This window comes from Bubalus bubalis, chromosome 11 (assembly GCF_019923935.1).
Source record: "Bubalus bubalis isolate 160015118507 breed Murrah chromosome 11, NDDB_SH_1, whole genome shotgun sequence".
In the NCBI taxonomy this organism is placed as follows: domain Eukaryota; kingdom Metazoa; phylum Chordata; class Mammalia; order Artiodactyla; family Bovidae; genus Bubalus; species Bubalus bubalis.
The window spans coordinates 98,391,521-98,416,857 of NC_059167.1; the positions used below are offsets into that span (position 1 = coordinate 98,391,521).

Consider the following 25,337-nt stretch of genomic DNA (forward strand, 5'->3'; position numbering starts at 1 on the left):
GTTTTCTCAGATGGAGAACCTGGGAGAGTGCAAGCTCACACTTATTGAGTTCCTGCTGGATGCTCTCACTTGCTGCTTGTCGCCCTAAGCCCACAGCCTCCTTGTGAGGTGCTTACTGTTTTGGTGCCACTGTAACAAATGAAGAAACTGAGGCCCAGAGAATGTTTCTTGAGGCCCAACAACCAGATGACAACTGACCCCAGAAGTGCAGTCCCACAGAGCGACAGAGGAGGAGGGGACGCCAGTGGCTTCCTAGGCCAGCCACTACCTTTTCCACTTGAGGACCCTGAGGCCTCGGGAGTAGATGGGAGCTTTTTAGAAGAGAAGCTGGAATTAGAATTCAGGTCTAAATTTTCTGACTCAATTTAGAAAATGAGATGCTCCATATAGACTTAGACATATGGGCAAAGTTGGAGTGTTTCACACCCACAGGGTAGCTGTGTGCCACTCGAGGCTGGTGTTACTGTTATTAAATCTGCCGTGAGCTGAGGGCCGGGTTGTGTTGAAAGCTTAGCCACTCACAGTCTGCGAGACACTTGAGCGGCCCAGACATAATTGATGTTCCTTGTGTGACAATCCATGTGCTCAGAGACTCTGAAAGCAGGAGCAGAATCAGCACTTGTCATATAAACATTGACACGAGCAGTGAATGGAAAAATCATGGTACCAGCTCGGCACCTGGGCCTGCTCTTTCACAGCTTCTTGCTGTCACACCCTGACTCCACTTGGTTGGGCCTGAGGTTGAACAACTTGAGATCTCCCGAGTCATCCATGTGGGAACTGTTACAACCAATTCACTCTTTCTCCCTGAGTGGTGGTTCCGAAACTCATCAGCACACGGGAACCATCTGGGAAGCTTCAAAATACATGGAGACCTGTGTCCCACCCCTGGAGACTGTGATTTAATTGGTCTGTGGTGTGGCCTGCACTTAGAAATTTTCAAAAGCTCCCTAATGATGCTAATGTGCAGACACATTTGGGAAGCCCTGCTCTAAGAGTAAAGTCCTGAGGGACCTCAACTTAATGTGTGGCTATTTATCAGACTCTCCACTGAGCAGGCCCTTTTGTCTGTTTTGCCTGCTGAGGCTGCCAAATAGCCCAGCTCCACAGTGCAGCTGTTTCTTCCCAATCAGGGCAAAATGACTTTGAATTCTTGACATGGGACTCAGATTTGGAGTGGTAATCCTTTGCCGTCTCATAAGCTCTTTGATGCTTTTAAGAAAAGTTAAAATATAATAATTATTCATATTTATAAAATATATTAATTATGATTTAATGTATTTAAGTATATAATGCTACATATAGTACCCTGATAGCTCAGTTGATAAAGAATCCACCTGCAGTGCAGGAGGCTGTGGTTTGATTCCTGGGTCAGGAAGATCCACTGGAGAAGGCTACCCACTCCAGTATTCTTGGGCTTCCCTTGTGGCTCAGCTGGTAAAGAATCTGCCTGCAATGCAGGAGACCTGGATTCGATCCCTGGGTTGGGAAGAGCCCATTGAGAAGGGAAAGGCTACTTACTCTAGTATTCTGGCCTGGAGAATTCCATGGACTGTATAGTTCATGGGATAGCAAAGAGTCAGACACGACTGAGTGACTCTCACTTCACTTCACAGTAATATATATATATATATATATATGTTGAAGCTGAAACTCCAATACTTTGGCCACCTGATGTGAAGAGCTGACTCATTTGAAAAGACCCTGATGCTGGGAAAGATTGAGGGCAGGAGGAGAAGAGGACGACAGAGGATGAGATGGTTGGATGGCATCACTGACACAATGGACATGGGTTTGGGTGAACTCCGGGAGTTGGTGATGGACAGGGAGGCCTGGCATGCTGTGGTTCATGGGGTCTCAAAGAGTCGGACATGACTGAGCAACTGAAGTGAACTGAACTGATGTGTGTGTGTGTGTGTGTGTGTGTGTATTCTATACATTCTTTTCCATTCAACAGTTGACCTAAATGGAAAGGTTACTCTAAACTGTCATTAAAGGGTTTGAAAGTCCTCCAGTTGCTTTTTAAAAGAGGGAATAGGAAGTTGTATCATAGAGTTCTTATCCTTCTGAATATATCTTCTAGGTTGAAACTTTGTTTTCCTTCACTTATTTGAAGACACTGTCTTATTGATCCTTAACATTCATTGATCTCTAGCACTCACTGTAGCTGTTGAAAAATCCTAGTCCTCCTGATGCCTGTTTCCTTGTCAATGAGATTTTTTTTCCTCTTTGGGGGCCATTAATGATCGTCTACTTTCCCTCAGAACTCTGACATCTCAACTTATGTATTTTGATGTGGGTCTTATACCATTCATTTTCTTAGGTATGAAAGAGACACTTTCAATGTAGAGATTTTTGTTTTTACTGGTTAGAAATGTTTTTGCCATATTGCTTTGATATTTCCCACTTCTCAATTCCCTCTTTTCTCTTTTTTAAGAAATCATTTTGGTTGGGTGATTGATCTCTTGGGTTCATCCTCTACCGTAGTTATCTCTTCTTTCCTAATTTTTAGTGCTCTTTTTTTTAATGCCGGTTCTTAAAAGAACTCGCTTTTTCCTCAACTTTATTCTCCAACTTTTCTATTGAATGTTTTATTTTGATTAAATTTTTATTTCTAGAGGAAAAATTTATTTTTTGTTCTTTGATTTATCCTTTTACATAACCTCTATTTCTGGGTGTAAAGAGACAGTATCTTCACTTATTTCCCTATAATCCTAGATTTTTAAATGTTAAATCCCCTTCTGTTTGTTTCTTCTAGATATTTTTTCCCCTTATTCTCACATTGGTCTTTCCCTTTTGTGGTATAGGTTTCCCTCTATTGTCTGGGAGCCTTGGCACTCTGTTCATATTTAAGAGTGGGCCTCTATAGTGTTTGGGGGCCCTGTGTGAGTGGACAGGACTTACAAACCTTGTCGGGCCCATTTAGGGGTGTTTGAGCAGAGGGCTTCATAAGAGAGAGAGAGAGAGAAGGAGGGGACATAAAACTGGAAGCTTTTCTTTAGAGCCATTTAGTCGAGAAAGAATCTTCTGCTGTTCTTCATGTGTCTGTCAGCTTAGGGGGGTAGTTTTGGGAGAGAGAACTATGTAATTCAACCATTTCTCTTTCAGACTTCCATGGGCCTCCCCACTGCTGCCTCCATCTGTGTAACCCTGAATCTCAGTCTTTCCCATCAAGTTATACAGAAAATAACTCTAAATCACCAACAGGGAAAATTAGTAGCCTGACTATGTGTGGTGAGGGAAGGATATGATTACTCCATAAACAAACTTTCAACAACTATTTTTGGTCCCTCATGATGACTGAGTCCTTCAGTGTACCTTCCATCTCCAAAGCTGAGTGTCTCAGGTTTTCCACTGAGGTGACCTGACTCACTTACTGGTGGTCATTCCCCTCCAGGTGACAGACCACTGCTTCCTCTGCCATTATAAGTCACTTCAGTTCAGTTCAGTCGCTCAGTCGTGTCTGACTCTTTGAGACCCCATGAATCGCAGCACGCCAGGCCTCCTGACAATCGCCAACTCCCAGAGTTCACTGAGACTCACACCCATCAAGTCAGTGATGCCATCCTGCCATCTCATCCTCTGTCATCCCCTTCTCCTCCTGCCCCCAATCCCTCCCAGCATCGGAGTCTTTTCCAATGAGTCAACTCTTTGCATGACGTGGCCAAAGTACTGGAGTTTCAGCTTCAGCATCATTCCCTCCAAAGAAATCCCAGGGCTGATCTCCTTCAGAATGGACTGGTTGCATCTCCTTGCAGTCCAAGGGACTCTCAAGAGTCTTCTCCAACACCACAGTTCAAAAGCATCAATTCTTTGGCGCTCAGCTTTCTTCAGAGTCCAACTCTCACATCCATACATGACCACTGGAAAAACCATAGCCTTGACTAGATGGACCTTTGTTGGCAAAGTAATGTCTCTGCTTTTGAATATGCTATCTAGGTTGGTCATAACTTTCCTTCTTAGGAGTAAGTGTCTTTTAATTTCATGGCTGCAGTCACCATCTGCAGTGATTTTGGAGCCCAAAAAAATAAAGTCTGACACTGTTTCCCCATCTATTTCCCATGAAGTGATGGGACTGGATGCCATGATCTTCGTTTTCTGAATGTTGAGCTTTAAGCCAACTTTTTCACTCTCCTCTTTCACTTTCATCAAGAGGCTTTTTAGTTCCTCTTCACTTTCTGCCATAAGGGTGGTGTCATCTGCACATCTGAGGTTATTGATATTTCTCCCTGCAATCTTGATTCCAGCTTGTGCTTTTTCCAGTCCAGCGTTTCTCATGATGTACTCTGCATATAAGTTAAATAAGCAGGGTGACAATATACAGCCTTGACGTACTCCCTTTCCTATTTGGACCCAGTCTGTTGTTCCATGTCCAGTTCTAACTGTTGCTTCCTGACCTGCATACAGATTTCTCAAGAGGCAGGTCAGGTGATCTGGTATTCCCATCTCTTTCAGAATTTTCCACAGTTTATTGTGGTCCACACAGTCAAAGGCTTTGGCATAGGCAATAAAGCAGAAATAGATGTTTTTCTGGAACTCTCTTGCTTTTTCCATGATCCAGCAGATGTTGGCAATTTGATCTCTGGTTCCTCTGCCTTTTCTAAAACCAGCTTGAACATCAGGAAGTTCACGGTTCACATATTGTTCAAGCCTGGCTTGGAGAATTTTGAGCATTACTTCACTAGCGTGTGAGATGAGTGCAATTGTGTGGTAGTTTGAGCATTCTTTGGCATTGCCTTTCTTTGGGATTGGAATGAAAACTGACCTTTTCCAGTCCTGTGGCCACTGCTGAATTTTCCAAATTCGCTGGTGTATTGAGTGCAACACTTTCACAGCATCATCTTTCAGGATTTAAAATAGTTCAACTGGAATTCCATCACCTGCACTAGCTTTGTTCATAGTGATGCTTTCTAAGTCCCACTTGACCTCACATTCCAGGATGTCTGGCTCTAGGTCAGTGATCACATCATCAGAAGAACTATAATCCCACAGTCTCCAGGATGAAAACCACAATCACAGAAAGTTAACTAAAATGATCATGTGGATCACAGCCTTGTGTAACTCAGTGAAATTGTGAGCCATGCCATGCAGGACCACCCAAGATGGATAGGTCATGGTGGAGAGTTCTGACAAAATGAGGTTTACTGGAGGAGGGAATTCCAAACCAATTCTGCATTCTTGCCTTGAGAACCTCATGAACAGTATGAAAAAGCAAAAATATATGACACTCAAAGATGAAGCCCCCCAGGTTAGTCAGTTCAGTCGCTCAGTTGTGTCTGACTTTTTGTGATCCCATGGACTGCAGTACGCCAGGCCTTCCTGTCCATCACTAACTCCTAGAGCTTGCTCAAACTCATGTCCATTGAGTCGGGGATGCCATCCAACCATCTCATCCTCTGTCATCCCTTCTCCTCCTGCCTTCAATCTTTCCCAGCATCAGGGTTTTTTCCAGTGAATCAGTTAGTAGTTGTCCAATATGCTACTGGGGAAGAGTGGAGAAATATCTCTAGAAAGAATGATGTGACTAGTGGTGAAGGTATAGCCTGATACTGTAAAGAAAAAAATTGCATAGGAACCTGGAATGTTAGGTCCATGAATCGAGGTAAATTGGACATGGTCAGGTAGAAGGTGGCAAAAGTGAATATTGACATTTTAGGAATCAGTGAACTAAAATAGATGGAATGGGTGAATTTAATTCAGATGACTGATATATTTACTGCTGTGGACAAGAAGCCCTTAGAAGAAGTGGAATAGCCCTCATAGTCAACAAAAGGGTCTGAAATGCAGTACTTGGGTGCAATCTCAAGAACGACAGAATGATCTCTGTTCATTTCTGAGTAAACCATTCAACATCACAGTAATCGAAGTCTATGCCCCAACCACTAGTGCTGAAGAAGCTGAATTTGAATAGTTTTATGAAGACCTGCAAGACCTTGTAGAACTAACACCAAAAAAAAAAAAAAAAAATGTCCTTTTCATCGTAGAAGATTGAAATGCAAAAGTAGAAAATCAAGAGATACTTGGAGTAACAGACAAGTTTGGCTTTGAAGTATAAAATGAAGCTGAGCAAAAGCTAACAGAGCTTTACCAAGAGAAAGATCTGGTCATAGTAAGTACCCTCTTTCAACAACTCAAGAGACAACTCTACACATGGACATCACCAGATGGTCAATACTGAAATCAGATTGATTATACTCTTTGCACCCAGAGATGGAGAAGCTCTATACAGTCAGCAAAAACAAGACCTTGAGCTGACTGTGGCTCAGATCAAGAACTCCTTATTGCAAAATTCAGGCTTAAATTGAAGAAAATAGGGAAAACCACTAGTCCACTCAGATATGACCTAAATTAAATCCCTTACGATTATACAGTGCAGGTGACGAATAGGTTCAAGGGATTAGATCTGATAGACCGAGGGCCTGAAGAACTTTGGATGGAGGTTCATGACGTGTACAGTAGGTGGTGACCAAAACCAGCCCCGAGAAAAAGAAATGCAAGAAGGTACAGTGGCTGTCTGAGGAGGCCTTACAAACAGCTGAGAAAAGAAGAGGCGTGAAAAACAAAGGAGAAACGGAAAGATATACCCAACTGAAAGTAGGGTTCCTGAGAACAACAAGGAGAGATAAGAAAAGCCTTCTTAAGTGAACAATGCAAAGAAATAGAGGAAAAACAATAGAATAGGAAAGAGTAGAGATCTCTTCAAGAAAATTGGAGATACCAAGGGAACATTTCATGCAAAGATGGGCTCAATAAAGGACAGAAATGGTATGGACCTAATAGAAGCAGAAGATATTAAGAAGAGGTGGCAAGAATACACAGAAGAATTATACCAAAAAGGTCTTAAAGACCCAGATAACCACATTGGTGTAGTCACTCACCTAGAGCCAGACATCCTGGAGTGTAAAGTCAAATGGCCTTAGGAAGCATCACTACCAGCAAAGCTAGTGGAGGTGATGAAGTTCCAGCTGAGCTGTATCAAACCCTTAAAAAGATGCTGTTAAAGTGCTGCGCTCAGTATGCCAGCACATTTGGAAAACTCAGCAGTGTCCACAGAACTGGAAAAGGTCAGTTTTCATTCCAGTTCCAAAGAAAGACAATGCAAAAGAATGTTCAAAGTACTGTAGAATTGTGTTCATTTCACATGTTAACAAGGTAATGCTCAAAATCCTTCAAGCTAGCCTCCAGTAGTATATGAACCGAGAACTTCCAGATAAACATCTGGAAGCCAGATTTGCAAAGGCAGAGGAACCAGAGATCAAATTGGCAACATCCATTGGTTCATAGAAAAAGCAATGGAATTAAAAAAAACACACATTAAAAATAACATCTACTTCTGCTTCATTGATTACACTAAAGCTTTTGACTGTGTGGATCACAACAAACTGTGGAAAATTCTTCAAGAAATGGGAACACAAGACCACCTCACCTGCTTCCTGAAAAGCCTGTATGCAGGACAAGAAGCAACAGTTAGAACTGGACAATGAAACAGACTGGTTCCAAATTGGGAAAGGAATACATCAAGACTGTCTATTGTCACCCTGCTTGTTTAACTTATATGTAGAGTACGTATGTGAAATGCCAGACTGGATGAAGTACAAGCTGGAATCAAGATCGCCAGGAGAAATATTAATAGCCTCAGATAAGCAGATGATACCACTCTAATGGCAGAAAGTGAAGAGGAACTAAAGAGCCTCTTGATGAAGGTGAAAGAGGAGAGTGAGAAAGCTTACTTGAAACTTGACATTCAAAAAACTGAGATCATGGCATCCGGTCCCATCACTTCATGGCAAATAGAGGGGGAAAAAGTAAACAGTGACAGATTTTGTTTTCTTGGGCTCCAAAACCACTGCAGATGGTGACTGCCACCATGAAATTAAATATGCTCGCTCCTTGGAAGAAAAGCTATGACAAACCTAGACAGTGTGTTAAAACACAGAGACAGCACTTTACTGACAAAGGTCTGTATATTCAAACTATGGTTTTTCCAGTAGTCATGTATAGATATGAGTGTTGGACCATAAAGAAGGCTTTGTTGCTTCTTTATCAATGAAGAATTGATGCTTTTGAGCTGTGGTGCTGGAGAAGACTCTTGAGAGTCCCTTGGACTGCAAGGAGATCCAACCAGTCAATCCTAAAGGAAATCAGTCCTGAATATTCATTGGAAGGACTGATACTGAAGCTGAAGCTCCAATACTTTGGCCACCTGATGCAAAGAGCTGACTTACTAGAAAAGACCCTGATGCTGGGAAAGATTGAGGGAAAGAGGAGAAGGGGAAAGAGGATGAAATGATTGGATAGCATCATTGACTCAATGGACATGAGTTTGAACAAGCTCTGGGAGATGGTGAAAGACAGGGAAGCCTGGCGTACTGCAGTCCATGAGGTCGCAAATAGCTGGACACAACTTAGTGACTGAACAACACCAAACTTCTCTGTCTGGTTCCGTCTTCCAAAATTTCATTAAATTCTCGTCTGTTTGTCCTGTTTATTCTCTTTGTCTTTTGTAGGTTTCTACTTTTTTGTTGTTGAAGTTCCTTTATTATCAGTCAATGGCATCCCAAGCAAAAAGGGTGATAGAAATCTTTATTCTTAAGACATATCCCAAGTAACTGTAGAAGACTTGTCTCTTAAAAAGAATTCTCTTGGGGCTTTTACTAAAATTGCTTTGCATTTATTGGTTAATTTGAGAATTGTCAATTCTATGTTACTGTGTCTTCTCGTTCAGGAATAGGGTAAATCTTTCCATTTATTTTGATCATTTTGACTTTCTGCAAGTTTTTGCAGTGTTCTTCATGTTAGTTTTATTACTAAAATATTCCTCTGCTGAAGAGCACAGCACAGTGACAGAAAGGAAGAGTATGAAGGCTGACCCAAAAAACTGACCCAAAACATCGTGCATGCAAAAGGACAAAAAGAAAAAAAATAGGTGAGAAGAGTGAAGAAACTTGGGAAACTGAGCTAGCAGTTCCCACAGCCTTCTAGTAAGAGTTTTACAAGGAAAGAACAAAGAGGATAGAAGGAAGAAGCCATCAAAGAAATGAAAGAATGAATATTCCTTAAGTTGCAGAATGAGGCACGCACACAGACACCCTACTCCTGTGAACAACATTTCAGAAAGATAATGAGGAAATTCGAAAGGGTTCAAGAGAGTGAAGATAAGTTCCATTAATTTTCCCCCCAAAGACTTTCTCCACTCATCACAGACAGATGAGAATCACTGACAATAGAGCTGGCAAATAAAAACTGCAAATATTTGTGTCTTGGGAGCAAGCATCCTCTGTCAGCAGCACCAGGAGGCACGTGAACATCTCAGTCATCTGTCACTGTCCTCATGGTGAGACCACTGTTAGCAGCAGATAGCGCTGGACCCATCTGTCATCCAGGCAGCTGCAATGACTTCATACTCCCAGTCTTTCATCACATGTGCTCCACTTGGAGGATCATCTTTCCCCCTCATTCTTCCAACATCTCTCTGGAACAGAGTGAGGCTTGAACCCTTAGAGTTGAAATCTACCCATCATCAGAATGGTGAAGGAAGATACTTCACTTACTTCCTGACACCGGGAACTGGTTTCGTGGAAGATAATTTTTCCACCTCCACGGACCAGGGAGTGGAGGGGTTGGTTTGGGGATGATTCAAGAGCATTACATTTATTGTGCACTTTATGTCTACTATTATTTCACCAGCTCCACCTCAGATCATCAGGCATCAGAGCCCGGAGGACCTCTGCTCTATGTGAAGGAAAAGCCCAGAGCAAGACCCGAGGTTGCTCAGTTCGCAATCCTATATTTCCTCACCTTTCCTTCTGAGACCCAAGAAGAAAAGATGTTAATTTAGAGAACCTTTGGAGAGGTTTAAGTGCTCTTCCAGATATGTCACTAACAATAGATGTGATATATTTATATGCAAATGTAATGTATATATGTAAATGTGTTCTAAATGGCAGCCTGAGAGGTGTAGGTGGACAGTCTCACTTGTCATGAGGGTTATGGAGAAGGCAAATTTTTATGCTGATTATGAGATACCTAATCTGTTCTAGCAGAAATTTTTGAAACGCTTTTCCTTTTTTTAAAAAAATATTTATTTGGCCACACTGGGGCTTACTTGCAGTACATGGAATCTTTCGTTGTCAGCTTCTCTGCAGCTGTGGCTCACGGGCTCCAGAGCACACAGGCTCAGTAGTTGTGGTGCCTGGGCTTAGTTGCTTTATGGCATGTGGGATCTAAGTTCCCCAATCAGGGATCAAACCTGCGTCCCTTGCATTGAAAGGTGGATTCTTCATCACTGGACCACCACTGAAGTCCTGGAAACCCTTTCCCTTTGCCTTCTTCAGATGCCCCTGATTACTTCCCAGCTGCATATCTGGGACTCCATGAAGCGTAAGCATCAGATCCATTAGGCTGAGAACCTAAACTAGCCTGAGGACATGAACCTCTGTTTGAGACACAGTCCACTTGGTGTTCACTTGCTCAGTATAATGTGAGCTTAATGCCTTTAAGAAGAGAAAGATGAACTTGGCCCCATTCTAAGAACTTAACATATACTAACTTACTTGGTTCACAATAGCCCTGTATTATCCATGTCATAGAAAACTGAGACTCAGACTATTTAAAAAACTTATTAAAAGTCACAAAGCTAGGGACTAGCAGAGCTGGGGTTTGATCCCAGGAAATGTGTCCCCTGAGTCTAGGCTCCTAACCACATTGTTATCCTAGCTCTAAAATTAGATTTGATTAACTAGCTCAGAGTCAAGAAAATCTCCCAGCCTTGACAGCATCTAGCAGGGTGCTGACATTCCTTGATTCTTTGATGATTTAAATACAAGCTAACCCTGAGGCTCCATCACTTCTGTACCCCAAACTCCAGCCTACTAGACCTCCTGGATACCTGAGTAGCAAGCTAATGGCATGTTGAACTGTATGAAATTGTCAGTATTTGGTCATTTTTGATCTATACAAATGGCAGTTGCTTATGATTCAACCTAATGTTACTGAGCTCCCACCTCCATGCGAGACTTGTTTCTAGGAGTTCTCCATTTGTTATCTGTTTTAATCTTCACTATAGTACTTCATAGTGTTTCTTTCTTTTTTTTTTTTCAGTTCAGTTCAGTTGATCAGTCATGTCCGATTCTTTGCGACCCCATGAACCGCAGCACGCCGGGCCTCCTTGTCTATCACCAACTCCCGAAGCTTGCTCAAACGCATGTCCATAGAGCTGGTGATGCCATCCAACCATCTCATCCTCTGTCGTCCCCTTCTCCCGCCTTCAATCTTTCCCAGCATCAGGGCCTTGTCCAATGAGTCAGCTCTTTGCATCAGGTGGTCAAAGTATTGGAGTTTCAGCTTCAGCATCAGTCCTTCCAATGAATATTCAGGACTGATTTCCTTTAGGAAGGACTGGTTGGATCTCCTTGCAGTCCAAGGCACTGTTATTCTGTTTTTCAACTGGAGAAACAGGTGTCAGGAGGTTAAGTACTTGCTGCAAGCAGGCTTCTCTCTAGTTGCAGTGTGAGGGCTTCTCGTTGAGGTGGCTTCTTTTGTGTAGCATGGGGGCTAGGGTGTGTGGGCTTCAGTAGTTGTGGTTCATGGGCTCAGGAGTTGTGGCACATGGGCTTAACAGCTTGTGGGATCTTCCCAGACCAGGGATCAAACCCGTGTCTCCTGCATTGGCAGGCAGACTCTTATCCACTTAGCCACCAGGGAAGCCCCTTTAATGTTTTTAACCTTTATGTTTCATATTAGGAAACAGGTTCAGACTAACTAGCTGAAGATCACGCAGTAATTTTAAGTGGGTCTGTTCTAACTTGGATCCTATTTCACAGCCCAGCATCTGCAGGCTGAGCCCTGGGAGCTGAGCTGTGGCTGCTGCTCCTGGAAGCAAAAAAGAAGGGTCACAGTCAACTGGGACATTCAAGTTATACTAGTTTTAAAGTGAAACATGAGTCAGAAAGGGGTAAGAATATCATCTCTGAAAAACAGATATGACTCAACTGTCAGTAAAAGTTCACTTTGGAAAACTGAGTCAAAACAGCTTGATTTAACTCAATATGGTCACAACCACTGGCCTCTACACATTTGGGGGGTGTGCTGGCTGCACCTTTAAAGAGAAATTGGGAGTTGAAGAACACTGTGCCTCATTGGAGAGCTCTGCTGTGGATCATTGCCCAGGGAGAGCCCGGATGAAGGGCACCTGGAAGAGCTGGAGGCTGGTGGGATAATCACTTCAGGTCAGTCGCTCAGTCGTGTCCGACTCTTTGTGACCCCGTGGACTGCAGCACTCCAGGCTTCCCTGTCCATCACCATCTCCCAGAGCTTGCTCAAACTCATGTCCATTGAGTCGGTGTTACCATCCAACCATCTCATCCTCTGTCGTCCCCTTCTCCTCTCTCCTTCAATCTTTCCCAGCATCAGGGTCTTTTCCAGTGAGTCAGCTCTTTGCATCAGGTGGTCAAAGTATTGGAGTTTCAGTTTCTGCATCAGTCCTTCCAATGAATATTTAGGACTGATTTTCTTTAGGATGGACTGGTTGGATCTCCTTGCAGTCCAAGGGACTTTCAAGAATCTTCTCCAATACCACAGTTCAAAAGCATCAATTCTTTGGCACTCAGCTTCCTTTATAGTCCAAATCTCACATCCATACATGACCACTGGAAAAACCATAGCTTTGACTAGACAGACCTTTGTTGGCAAAGTGATGTCTCTGCTTTTTAATATGCTGTCTAGGTTGGTCATAGCTTAGGATAATGGGTTGAGACAAATATACCTAGAGACGTGAGGGGTCGTGTGGGGAGAGCTGTGATGGGGAGGCCTCTCGCAAATACAACCAAAAGAGTGAAAATGTGGGGCTCAATCCTTGGTGCTGGCCAAACTGTTGGGAGCATGAGAGTCCAGTTAGACCTTCTAGAAATGTATGGAAAGACTGTAAGTTGTAAGGTATGAAACTGGGACCAGGGAAGTAGGAGTGAGTGTTCAATGGGCATGAACACATGGAAAGGTGTTCCAAATAATGGGACTGTCATTCAGCAATAGATGTGGAAATAGTTGGAACAGTCTAGAGGCGTTCATTTTAATTCTTTGGTTTCCCTTTGTGGGTAACTGCTTTCATCGGGTCCTTTTCAATATGGATTGAGTCACATTCTTTTTATTTGACACAAGCATATACTTGCAGTAAGTATTTTAAAGCACTGGACAATTGCTGCCTCATTCTTAGGGCTTTGATTGGGGCACTCTTGCTGAGCCGCTGTCTGGCCGAGTGGAGGAATTTGAGATGAATCCCCAGTCACTGGAACAAAAACTACCAAAAGAAAGTTCTTGATCAACCCAGATCTTGAACTTTTTTTCTGGGTCATCTGCCAGGTATTGGGAGTACAAAGGCTTGCAGGCTGCCTTTTAAGAGCTTATCATTTGTTTAGGGGAAAATATGACATATACACAGAACACAAGGCAATGTTTTACAAATGCCAGATGTATGATGAAGAAAGAATGCAACTTACAGAAAGCAGAGGGACTGCCGTTTGCAATGCAGCTAATGAGACGAGGCTTCCTGAAGAGGGTAGGTTTGAGCTAATTGTTCAAGAATGAGTGTTTCAGGAAACAGGAGAGTGACAGGAAGTCATTGCAGGCAGAGGGAGTGGTACACAAACATGTGCTTGCGCACACAGTCCAGGGGTTGGAGGGCCCATATTTGCTTAGAACCTAAGTAGACTGTTTTGGGCAGAGTGAAAAGTTTGTTGGGAAATAGGGTCAATGGCCCCCTCCTTTTCTCACTTGCATGTTCTCCTGGGTGAACTCATTCAGTCTTGCACATTTTAGTGGTGTCCGCGTGCTCATTCCTGGACTTGGAACTCCTGTACAGACCTCCTATATGCTAGACTTGTTTATTCAACTACCCTACTCAGCATCTCCAGTAATCCCACAGGAATCTCACACTGAACACAGCTACAATGAAACTCTTGGATTTCCCCTCCTGACTGGTCCCTGCCCTCCCATGTCTTTGCCCTCCTGGTGAATGGCGTTGTGCTTCACCCCACGATCAAGACGAAACCCTGGGAATCATGCTTGACTCCTCCTCTCACTTACTCCCCGACCAGTCCTCCATCCATAATACATGTCATCTCTTCCATCTCTTCCAGGAGAATCTGTGTCTTCCTGACTCCCATTGCTGTCACCCAGGTAGGCAAGCTCAAGGCACCAACCTCCCTTGCCTGTCATTCTGTAATGCTCCCTAATTTCCATCCTTCCAGACCTTGCTCCTGCAGTCCTTGCTCTGCCCAAATGCCATGTTTCATTTAGAGCACTGGTCAGAATCAGTATCTCACTTGCTTGTTATCTGGCTCCTCCACTGAAAATATGAGCTTCATGTTGGCAAAAATTTGTCTGTCTTGTTCAGGCTGTACCTCCAGGGTCTAGTGCAGTGCCTGGTATTGGTATGTGCGCTTAGTTGCTTCAATCGTGTCTGACTCTGTGACCCCTTGGACTGTAGCCCACCAGGCTCCTCTGTCCATGGGGATTCTCCAGGCAAGAATACTGGAGTGGGTTGCCTTGCCCTTCTCCAGGAATCTTCCCAACCCAAGGATCGAACCCACGTTTCCTGTGTCACAGGTGGCGTCTTTACCCACTGAGCCACCTGGGAAGCCTGCCTGGTATTCAGTAGCTGCTTAAATAAGTGTTTGTTAAATGACTGAATACATGCATGCATGCTTGGTTCTGTAGATTCACCTTGATGGGGAGGAAGAGATAGGAAATATTTGCCATAAAGGACAAGAGGCACAGCTGGAAAAGGTGGTCCTCCCCTTTCTTGCAGGCTCTTACCCGGGAGCCTGGCAGAGAATGTCCTGCGGAGGACGTGACTGCAGCTGGCCGTGCTCACCACAAGCCTGGGGTGAGTCAGGGCAGCAGACGGTTGACCCGGCTGGTATTCTCTGCTGGCCCAGGCCCGGGTGCCGCGCTCACCCTACCTGCAGGTCCATCTCGGGACCACATCAGGTCATGGACTGGTCTTGGCCAGGGTTGTTGGGGCGGAGGCATCGGGTCAGGGTTACCTCTTCCTCTTTCAGACATGAAACCACCCATTTATTTGAAGGCTTGTGGAGGGAGGCAGGCAGTCACCTGTGAAAGGCCTGGCTTTCCAGCTTTTCCAGGAAGGCTTTCGAGTGTCCTGCTACTGATTAAGTGGTAGCACTGACAGCAAAGGGTTAGTTGCTCAGCCATGTCCGACTGTGTGACCCCCGAAGGGTAGCCCACCAGGCTTCTCTGTCCATGGAATTCTCCAAGCAAGAATACTGGAGTGGTAGCCATTCCCTTCTCCAGGGGATTTTCCCGATGCAGAGATGAACCTGGGTCTCCCACATTGCAAGCAAATTCTTCACCATCTGAGCCACCAAGGAAGCGTGTCTCCTGTACTGGCAGGTGGATTCTTTTACTGCTGAGCTACCAGGGAAGCCAGCACTAACAGCAAATGTGTATTTGCTTCATGCTGGGACTGTTCTCAGTGTTTCTTGTGTATCAGGAGTTCTGATTCCCACAGCCACTGAGGTAGAGGAACGATGCCCACAGGTTGTTTGACACTCTTCCCACTGCGAATTGGGGTCTGTGTGCCTTCCCCTGGAGTCTGGATGGCCCCCTGCTGCCTCTGATCCATAGGATACGGCAGAAGTGCTGACAGGCCAGCTCTAAGCTGCCTTTGGAAACCCTGGCTCTTGGACACTCACTCTTGGGGAACCACGTAAGAGATTGGCCTGCTCTGCTGGAGCAACCATGTGGAGGGCCCTGAGACTACAGGGAGGGACGGGGCCGCCTCAAGCTGTTCCTTGTGGGGCATCAGACCCAGCAGAGAACAAGCCATCTTGGATCCCACCACCCCACCTGGGTGTCATCCCAGTGACACCACGTGGATCCGAGTACTGTGCAGCTGAGCCTGCTTAAATTCTTGACCCACGATCTTTTTTTTTTTTTTTTTTGAAGTAAAGTACAGTTGATTTACTGTCCCACAGTCTTGTGAGCAAGCTAAAATGACTATTTTAAGTCACTACATTTTGCGTAGTTTGGATTCAGCAATAAATAACTAGAACAGCCACGCTACCTTATAAGTATTGTTATGTCCTCATTTTACGGACGAGGAAACTGAAACCAGAGACTTGCTCGAAGTAGCGCAATCATAGCGTCAGATGTGGAATTTGAGCCCAGGCTGGCACCAGAGCCTGGGCCATTCCCATAGGGGCACACCAGGCTCTATTCGTTCCTGGTGTCAGCTGCCAGCAGAGAGTTCTGCCTGCCCTGGGCTTCTTAGAGTCAGGATGGCTTAGCGCTTAGCACCTTTTTCTTCTCTGCCAAATGACTAGGGCTGAAGTAGGTTAAGGGCTTCCCAGGCGGGCACTAGTGCTAAAGAACCCATCTGCCAATGCAAGAGATGCGGATTTGATCCCTGAGTCGCAAAGATCTCCTGGAGGAGGGCATGACAACCCACTCAGGTATTCTTGCCTGGAGGGCTGTGATCCGTAGGGTCAGAAAGAGTCGGATATGACTGAAGTGGACTTTGCACGCACGGACTAGGTTAAAAATCTAAAGCAGAGTTTCTCGACCTGCTTTTTGGCTGGATAATTAGGCCAGATAATTCTTCACTGTGGGCCATGCTGTGATGCTCAGCAGCCTCCCTGGCCTCCACTCACCCTCGCTGAGTGGGTCCAGCCCCTCACTGTGACAGGCAGAGATGTCTCCTGACACTCCCTGGGCCGCCCGCAGCCGAGAACTGTCTCCAGTCCCTTCTAGCCACGCCTTCACGGTTTCCTCCCCTTTGCAGCGCTGCCCCCTCGGCTACTCTTTTTTTTTCTTTCTTTTTTTTAAATGTTTATGTATTGATTTGGCTGTCCAGGCCTTTTGGGGCATACAGGATCTTTTTCAGTTGTGTCATGTAGGATTCTCCAGGCCAGAATGCTGGAGTGGGTTGCCATCTCCTTCTCCAGGGGATCTTCCTGACCCAGGAATCAAACCCTTGCAGGCAGATTTTTTTACTGACCGAGCTACAAGGGAAGCTCTTATTCCCTGACCAGAGATCAAACCCAGGCCCCCTGCGTTGGGAATGCAGAGTCTTTGCCACTGGACCACCATGGAAGTCCCATCCTTAGCTACTCTTAACTCTTGTTTAAAAATGAGGCGGTATCATGCAACCCAGTCCAGTGTTCTTGCCTGGAAAATTCCATGGACAGAGGAACATAGCCGGCCATAGTCTGTGGGGTAGCAAGAGTCAGACATGACTGAGCATGCACGTTGCATCTCATCTCCTCCGTGACTCCTCCTCTCAGCCTCTTTGCCCCTGGGGTGAATTATGTGCCCTCCTTGTGCTCCATCATGCCTGGGGGTCTTTCCATGGTATGATATGGAGATGAGCCTGTGTACCTGCTGGCTCATAAGCGCCATCAGATCAGAGACTATGTCTTAATTGTCTTTGTACCTGAAGTATTGAACACCAGTCCTGGCTGGCTCAGGGTTGGTGCTCAGCAAATTCTTATTAAAACAAGGAATGAATGAGGCGGTACCTGGTGGTCGTTTGAGGAACGTGGGCTGTGTGTCAGGCTGAAGCCAGTTTGAATCTTGGCTCTCTGTTTGCTAGCAGCATTCAAGTTGGCAAAGTTACATAACCTCCTCAACATTCCTCTCTGGAACAGAGACAGTGAAATCTCTACTTCACTGGGAAAGAGAAAAGGAGAGAGTAACACAGAAAGGAGATGAATTCTCTTAATCGCTTGGCACAGTTTGACACAGAGTCAATGCTCAGTAAGCATTCTCTTTTACAAAACAAATGCATGTTAGCATTTCATGTCTCTTCCCCCTTCACATGACTTATTCTGCCCCTGCAGTTCTGCAAGCCGAGTTTCTTGGCACAGACACTCATAGAAAGTCTCTTCTTCCTCTTTTCCTTGAGACTGCCTCAGTGTTGTTGTGGGCTTTACTCAGTCCTGGATTCGAATTTGTGCAGTTTTTTCAGCATTGGGGCCAGGTGCCATCCCACCCCTACATCCTCGGACAGACCCAGAGAGCAAGGGGCAGGGCACCCGAAGCCTTAGGGAGGCCTTGTGACTTGAGGCTGGAGAGAAGTGAGGCTCAGGTGATCAGGTGTGGCCCTTATCCTCAGACGGGCTGGACTGGGAACCAGAGTGAGAGAGCTGGCAGGCAGTGCTGTGCAGGGGAGACCGTGGCAGACTGTGGAGAGCTGTAGGGTAGCGGGGTGTGCTTGTAACCCTTCCGTCCTCTTCTGGGGGACATCAGTGGGCATGGCTGTTGCTAGCAGGGAGCATAGTTGCATTTCATTCATGAACAATCACAGTGGTATTCAACAAGGCTGGATGGTAAGGGTATTTATGATCTTAATTAATAAGAAATCTGGCAGAAAGACTGCTCCAGGATTGGCTAATTTATTTAACAGTGTCATCAAAGACCCAGCTTCTTTTCGACTAGACTGTGTTGGCTTGTCTGGCTCCCCTGGTCTCAAAGTGGCTGCCATAGTTCCAGGCTTCACATGCAGACAGTCATGTGCAGAGGCAAAAAAAAGGGGGGGAGGGGACACTCTTTCTTGCTTAGTCTCTTATCTCTTTTATTAAAGAGTTGAAAAAAAATGTTCCAAGAAGCCTCCCTAGCTGTCTTCCTTTGTGTCTCATTGCATTGTTTCACATGTTCATCCTAACCCCACTCCTGGAGGCTCAGATCAGTCCTGAAGTGCACAGATCCTGGGGGGAGAGTGAACAAAATTTGGGTGCTGTTGAAAAGTGGACAGTCAGGTAAATGTTGGTTGGGATTTAAAAGGGTCTGCTATATAAAGTTATCCTGTTTTGTTTTTTGGGGAAAAAAATGTGAAAAAAGAAACGCATGAAAGAAACATGCGCTATAAATGTGAAAGGGGCCTAAAACCATGTGTAAGGGAAGGGACCTGTTAGTTGGCAAGAATTCAGAGGTGCTTCAGTAAACCTGCATGGAGCTCAAACTGACCACAGTTAGTGTGTATGGCACAGTCTGTCTCAGATAGATTTTAAAAGGGGTTTCTACTTTACATAATTGTATTAGTTTTGTCAAATATCAAAATGAATCCGCCACAGGTATACATGTGTTCCCCATCCTGAACCCTCCTCCCCCCTCCCTCCCCATTCCATCCCTCTGGGTCGTCCCAGTGCACCAGCCCCAAGCATCCAGTATTGTGCATCGAACCTGGACTGGCAACTCGTTTCATACATGATAAAAAAAAAAAAAAAATTCCACACTTCCACTGCATGGGGCACAGGTTTGACCCCTAGAGGGAAAACTAAGATCAAGCATTTCTAAGCAGTGCCGGGAGGGGAGAGTGGCAGAGAGGAACAAAAAACTGAAGCCCTGGAGGCTAGAAATCTGATATCAAGCTAACAACAGGATCAGTTCCTTCTGGAGGCTCTGGAGGAATATCTGATCTGAGCCTCTCTCCTAGATTCTGGTGGGGTTGCTGGCAATCCCTTGCATTCCTTGGCTTGCGGCTGCACCACTCTAGGCTCTGCCTTCATCACCACAAAAAAAAAAATAAATAAATAAAATAAAATAAAAGGGGTTTCTCTCTTCCCAAAGTCAGGAGCTTTAACTGCTTTATCATATACTAACTGTGTAGCCTCAGGCAAATTAATTAACCTTTCTGAGCCTCAGTTTCCTCTTAGATAAAATGGGACTAATTATATATTTTCAGTCTTGATTTCTTAGTTCTTTTTGTTTTTGAAAAAAATTTTATTGAAGTATAGTTGATGTATAAGGCTGTGTTAATTTCTGCTGTACAGCAGAATGATTCATATATATATATATCTCTGTGTGTATATGTATATATATTCATTGTCATATTATTTTCCATTATGGCTTATCAGGGAATATTGAATATGGTTCCTAAATGGGGATAATTATAAACCTTCCTCCTAAGGGTTGTTGTGAGAATTAAATGGGGTAGAGTATAACCCAGGGTCTGGAGTATGGCATCCAGTAAATACTATTATTATGGTTGTTATTGTGTTGTTACATCATCATCATCATTTATTATTATCATTATTATCTTTGTCATTATCTTTGAATCTTCAGCACTTAAGTTGAGGTACATGTTATTTGTTCAATATATGTTTATTGAAAGAAGATGAGTGTGGGGATGAATGAACAGGGAAAGGGAATATAAGTGTTAAATAATGGTCATAAAACTCATTATAAAGCAGGCTAACAGTGCAGGGAGACGTAACAAGATGGCAGGGTGTGTAGCTGGTTTCCCCAAGGGAGGTGCCTAGGAGCAAGGCCGCAGAGTGAAGCGTCCCTGTGGGGTGGAGCAGGGGGGCAGCCTTCAGCAGGAGGCTCTGAGACCATCCGTCTAGGATGGTGGGAACTGAGGAAGGAGACAGGGAAGGGGGACATTTTCAGGTAGAGGTCCCCCCTCCTCCTCAGACCTGACAGCTTAGAAATTGCAAGCATCCAGGACGTACCCTCAGGGAGCTGAGGTCTGGTTTGGTTTTTAGATCCGTGGCTTACTTAGTTCCTCAGGTCCCAGCCCAATTCCAGCACCCGTTTGATTCTTGCAGGAAAGTGGGCAGCTGCCTCCGCGCCAGGCCCACACATCTGCAGAAGCGGTCCCTCAGTTAACCCGCTCTCTATGACAACCATTGCACGTGTTCTGGGGTAGGGGCCAGCTGACTCAGGAATTAATCAAACCCTTTTATGCCAGTTCTCATCAGCTTTCAAAGGGTCTTTACACAGAACACTCTGCACTGAGCAGCGGATGAATATTCATAGATACGGTTTCTCCACCGCTGATCCGGAAGGACCTGCCTTCAGAGCTGCTGGCTGTCTCTGGGTGCAGGGACCGCCTTTGGCCTTTGTGCTTACTGCCGAGAAAAGAGGGAAGTGAGTCAGCCTCTGACACTGGAGACACGTGTCCTCCCCCATCCGTGTACCACTTGTCAGAGGCCACGCAGTGCTGGGGAAGGGTCAGAGGGTTTCCAAGCAGAGCCCGTGTCTGCAGTGTGTAGAACAGGTCGACTCATATCTTCTGCACAGCTGACCCAGGTTATACCCGAGAGACCCGTTTTCTCATAACCCGCTTGTCATGCATTTGCCCTCTGCCTGATCTGCCATCCTCGGCGTGCTGGTTGGACACCGCCTTTCAGTTAGAATAACTCCCACAACATCTCCCTGTTGGCTCAGCCGGTAAAGAATCCGCCTGCAATGCAGGAGACGCAGGTTTCATCCCTGGGTCAGGAAGATCCCCAGAAGGAGGAAATGGCAACCCACGCCAGTATTCTTGTCTGGAAAATCCCATGGACAGAGGAGCCTGGCGGGCTACAGTCCAAAGGGTCGCAAAGAGTTGGACACGACTGAGAGACTTAGCAGGCACATTATAGTTCGTGAGTGGCTTTCATCCATGTGATCTGATTTCCTAGACCACCCTGAGGGGAAGGCAGGGCAAGGATAACAGAACCTGTGGCTTGAGGAAGACACCTGAAGCTCTGAGAGCGAGGTAGTCATCGCCAGGCTGAAGTGAAAGGAGAACTGTCAATCCTGAGCCCCGCCCACCGCCCTCCCATCTTTCACAAGGGTTCCAGCCACTGGCCCTGAGAGGCTCATAAGCTCAAAAGCTCTTAATAGTCTTTTTCTTTTTTTCTAACAAATATAGTTGATTTACAATGTTGTGTTAGTTTCTGGCATATAGCAAAGTGATTCAGTTACACACACACACATGTATGTTCTTTTCCATTATAGCTGATTACAGGATATTGAATACTGTTTCCTGTGCTATACAGGGGTGCCTTGTTTGTTTATATATAATAGTTTGTATCTGCTAATCCTAAACTCCTAATTTATCCCTTCCCATCCCCTTTCCCCTTTGGCAACCTTAAGTTTGTTGTCTATGTCTGCGAATCCATTTCTGTTTTGTAAATAAGTTCATGTGTATCACTTTTAGACTCCACATATAAGTGATGTCTTAGGATATTTGTCTTCCTCTGACTTCACTTAGTATGACAATCTCTGTGAAAGTTGATCCATCACGTCCAACTCTTTGTGACCCCTGGACTATGCAGTCCATGGAATTCTCCAGGCCAGAATACTGGAATGGGTAGCCTTTCCCTTCTCCAGGGGATCTTCCCAACCCAGAGATGGAACCCAGGTCTCCCGCATCACAGGCGGATTCTTTACCAGCTGAGCCACAAAGGAAGCCCACACCCTAATCTCTTTAGGTCCATCCATATGGCCACAGATGGCATGATTTCATGTCTTGAGGACATGAAACCATTTTTGAGTTCTTCTAAGGGTCTAAAGCAGTTGGTCATGTTCTATTCTAAAATAGGCCTCCCAAGGGGTGACCATGCACAGGGCACTTTCTGAGCCCATGGTGACTCCAGTGGGCTTGTTCTCTCTGAGCCGCATTCCGGGGTTCTTCTGGATGCTACTCAGACAGCACCCAACAGCCTGCTGCCACTCAGCGCTCTGTCTCAGGTGTCTTCAGGGCTGCCCCTTCTCGGGGAACTGGCTCTTCTCAAACATTTCCCCTGCCAACACGCACTTCCCTACGATGCTTGTGAGGCCATGCAGGCCAGCCGGATGGCAGACAGTTGGGTTTTATCCCTCAAAATTACAAATGCATTAGGCTGCGGGTCCATCAATCTCGCTTCTGGGAATTTTTCTATATGTAGCTTTCATATATATAACAGGACGAATGTATTACTATAACATTTTCCATTGTAGCCCTTTTTTGAAATAGCAAAAATCGAACACAGTCTAAGAGACCATCTACAGGGGACCAGATAAATGAATTATGATGGAACCACATAAACCCTACATAGTTATAAAAATGAATAAGTAAGTTCTTAGTAAACTGAGAGAGAATGATTGCCAGCAAAAATGCAAAACAGTGTATACAGTTGGCTACATTTTGAGTAAGGGATGGGGAATGAGCATTTTCATATTTACTTGTATTTGCATAAAGGAACACTGCAGAGATACTGAGAAGCTAGTGAAATGCTTACTTTGAGGGCTGGAGAATGGGATGGATGGTGTGGTAGTAAGCAAGAGAATGGTAGATTTTTCAGTGGGCACATTTTATTCTCATTTTGAGTTTGGATTCTGCTCAAGTGCACACATATCTAGGAAGCCTCCACCTTGGCTGACCAGGAGGGGGAAAGTTTTAATTATTTGTTTAGACATAAATGGATTGTTGTCATTACATTCAGCAAATTTTCCCCCTACCAGCTGCCAAGGCAGAGGCTTCCTAGATACGTGTGCACTTGAGCGGAATCCAAATCCTTAACCCCTGAGCCATCAGCCAGGTACTTTGGTCAAGTCATACCTAACAGGAGCCAGTCAGGAGAAAATGTGTCCCCTCCAATGTAGATGTGAAAAAAAGTAAGGCATGTCCTGAGCTGGGCAGGAGCAGGATCGCTTGCAGGATTGAGATACTGCCCAAGGCTGTTGTGATGACTTTGGGATTTTGTGGAATGCAAGGCCTCACCCTTCAGAATTCCCAGGTCATCTTTCTGCTGTGCTCTGGCTTGACTGAGTCCTGTGGCACTGAGATAATGCCGCTCGAAGAGTTAGTGGGCATTTGGATGCCAGCTCGCTGCCAGCCCTGGCCCCACCTGCAAAGAGGCCTGGTTTGACCTGGCTTCTGAGAGGGAGGTCTTGGCACCAACTGTTCTATTCTATTATTGGGCAATGCTGGAGACCTCAAAGCACCCCAGGGCGTCAAGTTTTCCCACTTAGCAACCACCAGGTACCTGACTGCCCTGGCCCTGCCCAGGGGCGGCTAAATCATTCAGCTGCCCCTTAACCCCCCTCCCTCCTAACACAGACCATGCCCTCTCCTCTTGTTATTGGTCCAGATTCAATTCAGGAATCCTCCTGCATCTTCGTCTTACTTGACAGAATGAGTCCAGCCTTCACCAGGAGCACTGGCGGGAAGCCCTGATGGGCCTCCCTGCTTCTCCTGCCCGACCTCCACCTCACTGAGCCATGGGGACAGATGTGGGAGTAACTTTGTCATTCTTACAGTTTTCCTGAAGCAGTGAAAATAAGGTAGAAAAGTAGCAGATTTTTCCTGCCAGGCAAAATAGGCTTGCCCTTCACAGTTTAGAACGGCTCCAAGTTGGCGTCATTTTTTAGGCGTTTTGAACCATGTGCTTAGCACACGCTCTGCACCCATGATCACTCAGTAAGTGCTTGGGGACAGAGTGAGGCACACTGGGACCTGTGGCCTCCTCCTTCAGGTGTAACAGAAATGCCCAAGAAAAGTGGGGTGTGCTGAGCAAAGGGGCTTATTTTGGCGGATCTGCTGTTTCATTTACCTCCACCATGAATGACAAAAAGGGACATTTTCATTGGTTTCTTATTTTTCTCCCTTTATCCCAATAGAAGAAATACTTCTTTAGCTTCTTTCTGCTTTTTGAAAAATATCTAAATGGTCAAAAGAAGACTAGACAGCTTAATAGAGAGCACGCTGAGTTGAAAGTCTAGGCTTATGAGTCTGTGGTTGCTCTCATCAGTCTGTGGGCCTCAGTGTCCTACCTGAGGAATGGGTAGCATGAATCTCTTTTGAATGTTATGAAGGACGTTGTGAAAAGGGATGAGCTGGTTCTCCACCCCATGGTCCCTCTCTTCTTGTCTCCCTGCCCATCGTGTTTTCTCCCTGGTACTGCCATAGGCCCCTTCAGAATGCCCTGTGTTAAAGTCTGTGCAGTCTGGGCTTCCCTGGTGGCCCAGTGGTTAAAAATCTGCCTTGTAATGCCAGGGACATGGGTTCAATCCTTGGTGAGGGAAGATCCCTTATGCTGTGAGGCAACTGAGCCAGTGTACCACAACTACTGAGCCGTTGATCTGGAGTCCCCAAGCCACAACTCCTGAAGCCCTCACGCCCTCGAGCCCTTGCTCCACAAGCAGAGGAGCCAGCGTAAGGAGAAGCCTGCACACCACAACTAGAGAGCAGCCCCGCCTCTTGCAACTAGAAAAAGCCTGCACACAGCGGTGAAGATGCAGCGGAGCCAAAAATTAAAAAACAAATATTAAAAAAATCCCCTGCAGTCCATGTCTTCAAGGCGCTCCCTGTTTCTAACAGGAAGGAAGCAAAGCCCATACTGACAGAAAAGACGGAGAAGAAACAGATGCTACACCCTTAACAAGATTAGAGTCGTGTAGTAGAACAGTGACAGAGGAGCCTACGGGGTAGAGTCGGGAGTGGCTGGAAGGTGCAGAGACAGGACCTCAGAGCCAGCTGTCTCAGGGGTAGGGGTGGGAACCTGCCCTCCCCTTCACGATAGGAGTTAGTGTGGAGGGAGCTGCGCGGTGAAGTTTTGGTGGGGACACTC

At 45.4% G+C, this 25,337-nt stretch overlaps 1 long non-coding RNA gene across 1 annotated transcript; it reads left to right on the forward strand.

The window, feature by feature from the left end:
* Nucleotides 1-11,596: 11,596 nt before the first annotated feature.
* Nucleotides 11,597-15,244, forward strand: LOC123464714. Its single transcript, XR_006639756.1, has 3 exons — nt 11,597-12,227; nt 14,133-14,172; nt 14,804-15,244. It is a non-coding gene; the product is annotated as an uncharacterized LOC123464714 (long non-coding RNA).
* The last annotated feature ends 10,093 nt before the right edge of the window (nt 15,245-25,337 follow it).